At 36.8% G+C, this 13,194-nt stretch overlaps 1 pseudogene across 1 annotated transcript in view; it reads right to left on the bottom strand.

The window, feature by feature from the left end:
* Positions 1-12,854, bottom strand: part of LOC149845158 (protein RMD5 homolog pseudogene) — a 36,171-nt pseudogene extending 23,317 nt beyond the window's left edge. Inside the window, exon 1 of the transcript XR_016430173.1 lies at positions 12,493-12,854. The product of XR_016430173.1 is annotated as a protein RMD5 homolog pseudogene (transcript). The remainder of the gene's footprint in view (positions 1-12,492) is intronic.
* Positions 12,855-13,194: the final 340 nt, after the last annotated feature.

The following is a 13,194-nucleotide window of genomic DNA, read 5'->3' as shown; positions in this document are numbered from 1 at the left end:
TCATCTTTCTTCATTTTTACATTTATAACCTCTAGAGTGTCAACCCGTTTTTCATCTGAGAGTCTTGATCGCTCAATGATTTCTGATGTATATTTAGTCTGTGACAAAAAGTAACGACGAGGTGAGTAAGCTACTTTAATTCCAAAAAAATATCGTAAAAAGACAAGATCTGTCATATCAAAGTTATTTTTAAGAGTATCTTTGATATAATTAACTCCCTATTTATCGCCTCATGTGATTATCATATTATCTACGTAGAGTAGTAGTATAACCATTCCTGCATTGGAAGACTTAACAAACAATACAGTGTCAGTAAAACAAGATTTAAAATGAAGTTGCCATCACATTACTAAACCTATCATACCAAGCTTTGGGAGCTTGTTTTAAGCCATACAGGGCTTTTGGAAGTCGAAGAATTTTTCCATGTGCTAAACTCAAACCGAGTGGAGGATCCATATAAACCTCCTCGTCTAGATTACCATTCAAAAAGGCAGTTTTTACGTCCATTTGAAAGATAGGTCATTTTTTAATGGATGCTATAGATATAAGAGTTCTAACAGTTGTCATTAGAGCAACTCGGGCAAAGGTCTCATCTTAGTCAATTCCATATTCTTGACTATATCTCTTAGCTACCAGTCTAGCTTTATATCTTTCTAGTGTCCCATCAGGTCTAGTTTTTATTTTGTAGACTCATCTACGGCTTATAATTTTCCTTCTTTTAGGTAATGTTTGGATTTCCCAAGTTTTTGTTTTTTCTAAAGCTTCTAATTCATCATTCATTGCTTTAACCCATTCTTGATGATTTTTAGCTTCATAGTAGGATGATGGTTTTGTATATGAGTGTATAGCCATGAGACATGATCTATACCTAAGACATAAATCTATTAGGGGCTTTTGAAATTCTTACTGATTTTCTAACACTAGTAAGGTCTACATCTTGATTTTGAGAATATCATTCTAAAGCACATGGTGGGTGATCTTCGGTACATAGAGTATAGGTTTGTATGTTATCATGAGATAGATCATCATTTACATTCTTGCTTGCATCATGAGTGTCTTCATTATCACTCCCATATTCATTATGAATGTTTTCACATCTTTCATGTTTGTTGACAAGGTAAAAAAGAAATGAATAATCATAGTTCTCTTGGATCTTTTCTTTGCAAAAACCAATTTTATTTTCAAGAAAAGTAACATTTCGTGAAACACATAATTTGTTCCTTTCTATGTCATAACATCTATATCCCTTTTGATTTTCGGCATAGCCTAAAAAGATACAAGGGATTGCATTTGGGGAAAGTTTGTCATTCTTATGGGTAAGAATAAAACATTTACATTCAAAGACTCTTAACTTTTTATAATCGGAAAATGTTTTAAACAATTTTTCAATAGGAGATATATTTTCAATATTTTTTTAGGGCATTCTATTTATTAAATAGACCGCCGTAAGAGCGGCTTTGGCCCAAAACATTTTTTGAACATGTCTTAATATAAGGAGTGTTCTAGTGGTTTCAACAATATGTCTATGATTTCTTTCAGCTAGTCTATTTTGTTGAGAAGTGTATGGGTAAGATTTTTTATGAATAATCTCATTTAAATCAAGAAAAAAATTGAATTCTTTTGATACAAATTTTCCCCCGGAGTCGGATCTAAAAATTTGAATGTTGGTTTTGAATTGAGTCTTTACATAGTAATGAAATTTGTTAAAGGAATCAAATACTTCTGACTTTTGCTTAAGTAAAAAGATCCAAGAATGTCTACTATAGTCATCCATAAACACAACATAGTATGATACCTTGCCTTTGGATACAACTGAAGTCGGTCCCCATACGTCCGAATGTACTAATTCAAATGAATTTTTGGATATAAAGTGTCTTTGCTCAAAGGGTAAAGTTTTCGTTTTGCCAAGAATGCAATCTTCATAAACCAAATCCTTTTTTTATAACTAATAAGAAATTGAAACAATTGTAATTTGGACACACTAGGATGTCCTAGTCTTTTGTGCCAATTTTCTATATCTTTTTTTCACAAAATTACAAAAAGATTTTTTTGATAACTCAAGATTGAACATCACATAGAGATCTCTTCTATGGCTTTGCCCAATCGGCTTCCCGGACTAGAGATCCTGTATTAAACAATCATTAGATGAAAATAATATTTCACAACCATGGTCCACAATTTGTGAAACGGATAAAAGATTCAAATTTAATTTTGGCATAACTCTAATATTTGGTATGTGAAAGTTTGGTTGTTTTTGAAAAATCCCAAGACTTTTAATTTTTAAAGATGTTTCATCGACGGTTGAAACATAAGAGTTTTTTGGGTTAGAGTGACATTCGGATAATATGGACTCATTTGGAGTCATATTAAAAGAAGCACTGGAATTTAAGATCCAAGAAGTCTTACCAGGGTCACCATTTGTGGATACAGCCGCCCCCGAGAAGGAAGAGGCTTGATTTTTGAACATTGGTTGTAGTGCCTCCATTAGTTGAGCCAAGAATAATGAGTCGATGCATTTGGAGTCATCTACGTTACTTCTTTCAACGGAAGCAACTCTCTTATCATCTCGGTGATCTTCTTTCTTTCTTTTTGGACAAAAGGGTTTGATGTGTCCCGGTTCATAAGAATGGTAGCATATGATTTTACCACCCTTTTTGTACTCATGATCACTCCTTTTGTCTCTTCTTTCATAGGCATTCTCATTCTTTAAAAAATGAAGAGGTTTGTAACTTCTAGTGTGATTACCGGTCTTTGACATAGCAAGCACGGTTTATTCATCCCTTGAGGTGGATGACTTCTTTAATCTATTTTCTTCTATAGTCAATTCCTCAAGAGTTTCGACTATGGATGGCACACCTCCTCTATGAAGGAGAGCCGACTTAGTTCCCTCAAATTCGGGCCTAACCCCATTCACAATTTGGTAGAAATGCTTTATTTTAATTTGGTTTTCACGGAGTTCTAGATCTTGAGGACAATGTCATTTTAGCTCAAAAAGAGTCAATTCATCCCAAAGAAGAGAGAGTGCATTGTAATATTCTCTAATACTCATCTCTCCTTGAGTCATTGTTCTCACCTTATTTTGAACATTGCATATGTGGGCAATATCTTTAAGACTATACATGTCTTTAAGATATTTTCATGCATCACTAGCGAAATCAAATTTTGCTAAGCTAGAACATTTATGAATATCCACACTATTGATGAGCCATCCAATAATATTAGAATGACTCATCATCCATTCTTTCTATCTTTTTTCATAATCGAAAACGGCTTTAACCATTTTCTCTCCTTGAAGAGCAACTTCCTTTCCATTCTCAATTTTAGTAAGAATGAGTTTAGGTTCCTTTTCGGAGCCATCCACCAAACCCCATAGTCCCTTTTCCCATATTTTGTGTTTTACTATAGATGCCCACATCACATAGTTTGTATCATTTAAGCGTACGAGAATAGAGACTATTACTTCCCTTTCATTCTCCATTCTTTTACAATGAGGAGAAAAGAGAGAAAGAGAGAAAAAAGAGAAGAAGAGAAAGAGGAAATGAATGTAATACACAATTGCTTGAAAGATGATGCGCTTCCTGATGCAACAATCCACGATTTGTTATACTCGTCAAGCTCACGATCCTCTTCTTGATGTTATCATGATCTCCCTCTTGAAAGATTGTTTTTGGAGCACCAAAGCTCTGATACCATGTAATGAAATGAGCTAAACACAAGGATGTCGCTTATGGACAAACAAGAACACACTTCAATCAAGTAGAATACTTGATTGAATAATACAAACCACCCACACAAGGGTCAAAATATAAATATTATTGAGTGGAGAAACTCTCCAAGAGATAAGAATTACAATGGCCTTCAAGGCCTTTTTATAAAGCAAATGAGCCAAGAGGGGGCAGCTCCAACAGCTAGTTGGAGCTGTCCCATCACTGATAAAGCTGAACCTTCAACTGAAAAAGCAGAAATTAAAAAAACAAAAAAGAACTAAAGGTTAGTCAGCCCCTAATGGGCTGACGCCTATTACAGGAAATTATCGAAATACCCCTGATGGGTATATATATTAACAGTCATCAACATAAATAAGACAATTATCCAAATTTCGCTTTTATAAATAAAAAGGGAGTGATCTAGATGAGATCTGTGAAAGCCATGTTTTTGAATCTCAAGGGAGAAGCTTTATGCTTGTTTTAACCCATATATGGCCATGTCCAGCTTACATACATAATTAATTGGACCATTTTCATTGTACTCATGGGGTTGTTCCATGTACACTTCTTATTTGAGATCTCCATGTAAGAAGGCATTTTCAACGTCTAGCTGACTTAAAAACCAACGGTGATCGATTGCCAAAGAAAGAACAACTCTGATAGTCCCCATTTTCACGACCGAACTGAATGTTTCCTCATAGTCCAGAGCATGTTCTTGAGTGAACCATTTTGCAACCAGCCTTGCTTTGTACCTTTCAATGTGCCATCTAGTTTATATTTTATCTTAAAAACCCACTTAGAACCAACCACATTCTTCCTTGTGGGCCTTTTTACAATATCTCGCATTTTGCATTCATAAAGCACTTGCATTTCTTCAATCCACTTGTTAGATTTGATAGATTGAATGTAGTATGATTTGGGTACTTCATGCTTCATGACAGCAATTATAAAAGCTTGATGCTCAATACTGAAATTTTAATAACTTACCCAACGATCAATGGGATGCCACACTCTTTAGGATCTTCTGGCAGTTTGGACACCTTGATCGCTTGATAATGCAATGGTTTCATGCATAGTTTAAAAAACGGTCGGGTTAACCCAGTGACTCGGCCCAGATCGCCTAGTCACCGGGTCAAAAACCAGGTTGAACTCGGCATTAACAAAACTTAGCAGAGTCATGGGCTGACTCGGCCGAGTCATGCACATATATAATATATTTTATATATAATTACATATATTATATGAAATATAATATAAATATATTATAAAAAATATCATATAATGTATATTATATATAATATATTGGTAAAATACTATAAAATACACATAATAATCATAATATGTACATATATTTATAGATTTTATATAAAATATAAAGTTAACATGACCGGACCGAGTCACCGAGTTGACTTCGTCGAGTCAGGAGTCACTCAAGGACGAGCCAAGTGACGAGTCATCGGGTTTTAAAACCTTGGTTTCATGATCCTGAATATTTTTTACTGCGGTTTGATTCTTGCGAGTAGGGATGCGGGTTTGGCTCAAGCTTAGCTCGGGCTCGGCTCGGCTCGGTCCGCTTCGTAAATGAGCCGAGCTTGAACCAATGTATGAAGCTCGAACGAGCTATTGAGCCAAGCTTGAATGACCTGTCGAGCCCGATAAGGCTCGATAAGGCTTGGCTCATTGCAAACCCCATATATAATATCTTTGCAAAAAAAATCAAAATTGCATTATTACGGTAATGGGTAGGGCGTTAGTCTTTATTAAGAACGTGTTGGGTTCTAATCCCGCCTTTTGCGCCTTTTTCCACTGAGAATTTTTAGTATGTATAGAATTTTTCAGTAATAATAATCAAAAGATGAGAGAGAATCGTTTACGATGGTTTGGACATATTCGGCGAAGGCCTAATGATGCTCCAGTTAGAAGGATGGAGAAATGGGAAAATATATTAGTTAAAAGAGGTCGGGGTAGGCCTAGGAAGACATGGATGGAGGTGATAGGAAAGGATATGAATGCTTTGAACCTCACCGAGGATATGGCATTGGATAGAAATGATTGGAAGAGAAGGATTCATGTGGAAGACCCAGAATGATTTTCTTTTTTGGTTCATATCGCCGACCCCAATTGTTTTGGGATGAAGGCGTAGTTGTTGTTGTTGCAATAATCAAAAGACATGTTTTAACGTTAAGGAGGTCGGGGGATCAAATCCCTCCGCAAATTTTTTTTTTAATAAATCTTGTTTAAGCTCGGCTTGGCTTGAGCTCGAAACCGAGCCGAGTTCAGACATCGCCTTACAAGCTCGGCTTCGAGCTTGAGCTTGAGCCGAGCTTGGACAAAGTGATTTTGAACCGAGCCGAGTTTGAACAGCACAGGCTCAACCCAAACTTGGTTAGTGTGCATCCCTACTTGCGACCACATGTAATACCTTTAAATCTCCTGTCTGGCAAATTAGAACTGCTTGCTGGTTGACATGTAATATTTTGTTTTTCTGTTCTACTTTCTTAATCAAGTTTACCATCATCTTAATTGCTTTCTACAGTCATCTCTATGGAAAATAAATTGTCATCTAACCAAGGCTGATATAATTGGTTTGGTCGAGTCTTACAACTGCCTTGAATACTGCTCCCTTTTGAATCAAAATTCTGCTCATCAAAAATAACATTTCTTGAAATACGAATGCACTTGTTTTCCATATCATAACATCTATATCCTTTGTAATCATCAGCATATCCGACAAACTTACAAATATATGTTTTCCTGTCAAATTTAGTTCTCAATGATGCATCAATATGAACATAACAAGTGCAACCATATGCCTTCAAAAATTATAATCAGGGTGTTGTCCAAGAAGCTCATAATGTGTTGATTTATGCTGAAGTACTTTCATTAGCAGCATGTTAATTATATGGACTTTTGTATAGAAGGCTTCAGTCCAAAGATATAAAGGAACACATCCTTCATGCATCATAGCAAGAGTATTCTTAACTATATATATGTCCTTTCTCTCATCAAAACCATTTTGCTGAAATGTCTAGAGACCAGATACTCTTCGATTAATTCTGTTTTCCTTAAGGTATTCAATAAAGCCATTTGAAGAGTATTCCCTCCACCATTACAATGAAATTTGAGGATAGGCAACAAAAACTGATTATGAACCAAAGCATGAAAGTTTTAAATTTTTTAAAAACTTTGTGCTTGTGTTTCATAAACTATATCTAAGTATATCGAGAGTAGTTGTCAATAAAGATAACATAATAATGGCTCCCAAAAGAAGAAATATTAGGAGTTGGCCCCTATACATCAAAATGAACAATATCAAATAATTTAGAAGCTCTTTTATTACAAGAAATAAAAGGAAGTACATAACTCTTTGAGACTTGACAACTAAGACATATCTTAATTGGACTCATGATTTATATTAAACAAAGAAATTAAACTATCATAAACAAGTTTATCAATAAAAACCTTATTAGAATGTGATAGGCGACAATGCTAGACTTTTGGCTGATTTGACTTTGACTCATTGACAAAACAAGAAGAAAAAGAGCTTTTGAATTTTTTTGTAGGCTTGTTCGAAATTCATAGCAGTGGATTTTTCTTGAAGAGATATATATTCTCTCGTCTTTCTCCTTCAGCGAACGTCCTCTTAGTGTGAAGATTCTTCACATAAACAGATGCAGTAAAAACGACGCAAGAATTGGTATCATCAACAAGTTTAGAGAAAAACACAAAATTCTTTTTTATATTAGGAACCAGAAACACATTTGACAAAATGGAGATTGGAATTGGACATACAAATGAGAACTTCTCTAGTGTGTGTAATGAGATGACAAGTGTCATCGCCAGTAATAACTCTATCTCTACCAAAATAAAGATTCAAAACTTTAAATTTACCTTCATCCTCGGTTATATGGTTCGTTGCGCTTGAGTCCACGTACCACACTCCCTGGTCATTATGTTTTAAATTCAACCCTGCAATAGCAGCCAAGAGAAGTTGCTTGTCTACTGGTAACTGTAACTGCTGCCCCGATCCACCAGATGTACTTGGTGCATTCTTTGGTTGAGAATTTGCCTCCCTGAAATATCTCGAGTCATCCTTATACCAATAGTTGGCTTTAACATGGCCCGGTTTCTTGCAAACATAACAAGTGGGAATTCTTGTCTGAATAAGAAATAGGAGTATTGGGAAGTGGAAGCAATCCACGACCTCCCTGTCCTCCTCTCATATCTCCTCTTCCTCTCCCAAACTGAGAATTTGATATGACACATGATGATTATCGATTGTAGCTCAGGAACTTTCAGTTGTACCTGTCAAACTCATTTCAAATTGAAGAAGCTTGGGACGCAAAGCTTCGAATGTGGGAAGGGCATCAAAGCATGACAAGGTGGTATAGAAGACATTATATTCAGGTCCTAAACCATTGAGGGTCTGTTGCACCTTGTCTTTATCAGGGATCTCATATCCGGCCATGGCAAGCTGGTCTGTAATTTTCTTCATCTTATTAAGGTACTCCATAATAGACATAGATCCCTTTTTAAGATTTAGAAATTTTTTCTTCAAAAACATCACTCTAGCCTCTGAACCCTGTGAATATGTCTGCACAAGTCTAGCCCATAACTCCATAGATGTACAATCACAGGGAATACTTATCAAGACCTCCTATGATAAGGTAGACGTGATATAAGCAACTAGAGATTGATTATGTTTCATCCAAGAAACATAATCTGGGTTCCGAACATGCACTATGCCGAACACAACTCATTTTTCATCGTTTTCTTCCCTCAAAATAAACTCTGGTGGGATCTTAACTTATCCATCCAGGTGTCTAAAAAGATCTTGGTTACGAATAAAATGAATTATTTGACGTTTCCAAGTAAGAAAATTGGATGTAGTCAGTTTCTCAAAAATGAGTTGATTAACAAAACTTGGTGAGAGAATAGAAGGGGACGAAGAATCCATTTCAAGAAGTTTTAAGAAAAAAAGAATGTTGCTGCAGAAACAGACACGTATAACTGCATTTTTTTTTGCAGTACAGAGATAATCACAAATAATAAATACTATAAGCAGCGAATAAAGGAAAGCCGACTTCAAATAAATATGAGAAGGGGTAACGGACAATCAAGGGAATATCAAATTAGTAAATGAAATCTGAATCGGATTTATATCTGAATTAAACAGAAACAAAAAAGATGGAGAATCAAGAAAGGGGAAATGAAATTTTTTTTATCTATTAAAATTTTAACAGCAAGGAACGAAAACCCAAAGGTCAAGAAATATCGATTTGAGTTCTATCAAGAAGTTGATGTTTCTTGAAAAACTTATGTGGGTGACGTCAGTCCAGAAAAAAAAAGATATTGGGTTTACAATGAACAAAAGAGGATTCACAGCTAGGTTTTCTTTTAAAAAAGAGAAGAAAGAAGAAAGGCATGATTCACAGGAAAGAAGAATAGATGAGAAAAGAAAAAAGAAATAAGGGAGAAGAGAAGAGAAGAAAAGCCAAAATCTTTCAGAACTTACCTGGGTGGAAGATCGATGCTCTGATACCATGTAAAACCACATCGAGTCACCTAGAGCAAGAAATAAGATGAGAGAGAGAGGAGAATAGGAACTGCATCAAACTGATTTCCACGCCTTTCCTTGGTAGGTTGTGGGTTTCTTTATATAACTAATCATGAAATATTACAATAATATCCCTAATTTAATATACACAATAACATAGATAAAAAGGGGAAATAATGGAAAGCACATGACTGTTACAAATCAAAGATCCAAACGTCAACTTGGGTCTGGATCTGGATCCAGACCCGAAACCTCACATCCCAATATAAAATACAGCACAACTATAATCATCTAATGAAGTGAGTGCAAGGACTGTGATCACCTGCATATAGCTTTCTGTATGTTAATGAATGAAACCTAACATAGTTAACAGAAGCTCAGTGGATTTTAGAAATGGCATATCTGTCAACAAAGGGACAGATGGTGAGGGACGGGTGGTCTCAATGTAAAGGACCAACAACAGGAGGATGGCAAAGGCTTCAATATAACCTTTATCGCTGGTGGTGATCTAAAGGGTATATTATATTGATGGAATATGAGCAGGAAGAACCACTCCCTTGATTGTTTTTAGGGGATATCACCCAGAAACTCAAGGAGAATGAATGTAAGAATTTTAAACGAGTTACAGTGGCCCCTTTACAGAAGCAGGAATTGAACAACAATTTGTCTTTTAATCTCCCAGAGATCTTGCTGGTGTGTTTGTGGGAGGGATCACTTAATTATTGGGATATTGAAGGATTTCTAAAGAGTTTGAACAGGAACTTGGTGGTTTCACATAGGATTAAGGTCAGCTTCTGTCCCCCATTCTCTAAGAGAGTTGAGAAGCAGATACTTAATGTTGAACCTAGTGAAGATGATTGGCTTGAAGTAACTTCAAGAAGATTATCTAAGTGGCAAAAAATTTTGAACTATACATGGAAGATACCAGCTAGGGATGGCGATTGGTGGTGTCAAAAACATTGTTTTCACAACTTCCAATGACAGAATTTGTGGGTGTTTCCATGGATAAAGAACAATAAGCTTGTAGTTGTGTGTTCAGCAACACACTGAATTTCCACTGCCAATTACAGAAAGAACAAAGAATTGGTTGACGAGGAGAGGCATGGTGTGGTTGAAATAACTGAGTCAAATTTATTTCTGATGCCTTTGGAATCTGAATGCATATGGTTCGGTGATTTTCGCAAAAGGGTGTTGCTTGCTCATGACAAGCAGTTGCCTCGAGCTCCTCTCAAAATTAATGGTGAGCAACCTGTGTAGAAGGGGCTAGGGCAACAAAATTCTTGGGAGTTTTTCACTATGGGTGAAAACTCGATGGTGACGTTTGGATACAGGGGCTCCAAGAGGACCTTCAACAACTATTGAGCTTGGACAAGGTGCTCTCTCTCTCTCTCTCTCTCTCTCTCTCTCTCTCTCTCTCTCTCTCTCTCTCTCTCTCTCTCTCTCACACACACACACACACACACACACATTGTCCTCCTCACCTCTTATTCCTCTCCTCCCCTTTCCCATTGTGCTGCACTCGCACCTATGTGATATAGCTGCCTATTATCACACCTGTTATTTGATATAATAGCAAGGCTCGTTTCTCTCTTTTAGAAGGCATCCAAATTGGGGTTCCACACTCTTGTTTCCTTCCATGGTATGGACTTCTCTATGATACAATCCTCATATTTTTATGAAGCATCCATTGTGTAAATCACCAAGTTGCACTCAAATCATCCGTGTTTGTTTTGGGGTTGACTATCAATGAAATCAAGTGCGAATTTATAGCATTCAATTCAGATTTGATAACTCAATGTGCTGTAGAAAGCTTCTGTGAACACAAGTGTGGAGGTTTTCCCATGACTTATTTGGGAATGCCAATCACCAAGGGAAGGATTAAAGCCACTTAGTAGCCGCCAACTGCATTGAAGTGTAGTAGGATTTTTGGGATTGAATTAAATGACAACTTGGAAATGGCACATTGCTCAGCTTCTAGTAAGACAGGTGGTTCAACAATCAGATACTTGTGGATGTGCTGACGTCTAACAGCATGTTGGGCAGTATGGAAAAAACGAAATGCTCAAATATTTAATGGAACTTCTTCTTCAGCTAACCTTGTTTACAAACACATTTTGTTGATGTATGCCACATGGTCAGCATTAAGTGGCAAATGTCTGGAATATCTTGGGTTGAACCAATTTTCCAGGCCAACCAGTCCTTGTTTCATAACTTACTGGTTGAAGTATTGTCAACCATGCCTGTTGATTGTCTCTGTACACTAATTTTCCTATCTAACAAATTTCCCTTTTATTAAAAAAAAAGAGTAATAGTTCATAAAACAGCAAGAATTTGAACCTTAGTGAGCAAAAATATGAATGAGGGACCATTTCAATCAAGGTATACAGCTAAACAGATTCATGTGGACTATCAGTTTCCACATCTGTACATATTAGTCTTCCACTGTTAACTCTATTAAACAGATTCCCAACAATCAATCGCCCCATTAATCCATAATAAACAGGGCTATCTTCAAGGGCAGGCACTTCGTGACAATTCAATATTCGCTAACTTATCAGTTTTCCCCTAATTATTTAAAAAAAAAAGATAATTTTACAAAATGGATTGCATTGCATCTGTTTTTTCAAATTGCATTAGAAGCAACTCTGTAGAAACACTCGCTTATTTTTGTCTCTCTCTCAAAAAAAAGAAACACTTGCTTATTCCGGACGAAGTTTGAGAGAAAGAGAGAGCTTAATTTTAGCACTAACAATTACAGACCAAATAACAACCAAACAAACAGGAAACACATTCCAGAAGACAAACAAGCAACAAAGCATATAACAAAAACAAGGAAAAGAAACAAAAAGAAAAAAATACAGCAGAAGAAGAAGAACAATCAAACAACTAGATTCCTAATAACAAAGAAAGCTTGTAATCCAAAATAAAAATGAAAAGAAAAAAGAAAAAAACACAGAAAATCACCAGAAACAGAAGATGAAAAGCTCTAACAGCTTCTTGGGCACCCATAAACAGAAAAAAAAGAAATGAATTAACATGAATCAACGAAACAATATCACTCAATTCAAGAGAGCGCAAACAATTAGAAGCAGATAAACACGGGCGACTCAACAGAACAAATACAAACCTCACAAGCACGTATTAGGGCAAAGATATCCCTCTTCAGGAACAGGCAAATCTTCAAAAAATACAAAGAAGAAAAGGAAAAAAGATAAGAGAGGCAGGAACCTTGCGATGCCGGCAAACCAAAACGAAAATCTTCCGCGACGACGATGATCACCGTCGCCAACGAGATCGCACGGCTGACATTGACCACCCCGGGCTAGGGCGTAGAGACCTCCGGGAAAAACCGGTGAGGGTGAAAGACCAGAGAATGAATGTGTGAAAGAGGGAAAAAAAGGAGTGGCGGTGGGATTGAAGGGCGAGGGATCCGGTGGCGATGATCTGAGGGAAAGGGAAGGGAAGAAGACGGCCGGCTGAGGAAAGATGAGAATCGTGCCGAGAAGACAAAAGTTTCCCAAGAGAGAGCCACAGGGGTTCACATAATTTATTGGAAAATGCAATCCTCATCCGCCAAGTACCTCCGTGCCGCTGGAAAAGCTATCGGAAGTGGAATTGAAATCCAGTTCCGCCAATTACCTCCGTGCGTCTGTTTGGAATCAAGGAACTGGGACAGGAGTTAATGCATTGGCAAACTACCACCCGGTGGCTGTTTGGAAACTGGTAGCCGGGATGGGAGTTAATGCATTTGGAATGGAAAGTGGCATTGTATTTACACTAAAGCATGGAATTGACAGCTGCCACTTCCTGAAACGCCACTTCTCATCCCAGCTACTAGTTTCCAAACAGATTCAAACACAAACCAAGAGTCGCTTGGAACAAAAATTCACCACGTATTTGTTTTCCCACAGACTCACATCAAGTGGGTGG

The sequence above is a fragment of the Nuphar pumila genome, chromosome 2, assembly GCF_984573655.1.
Source record: "Nuphar pumila chromosome 2, dmNupPumi1.hap1.1, whole genome shotgun sequence".
Lineage (NCBI taxonomy): Eukaryota > Viridiplantae > Streptophyta > Magnoliopsida > Nymphaeales > Nymphaeaceae > Nuphar > Nuphar pumila.
This window is presented reverse-complemented; position numbering and strand designations above follow the sequence as displayed.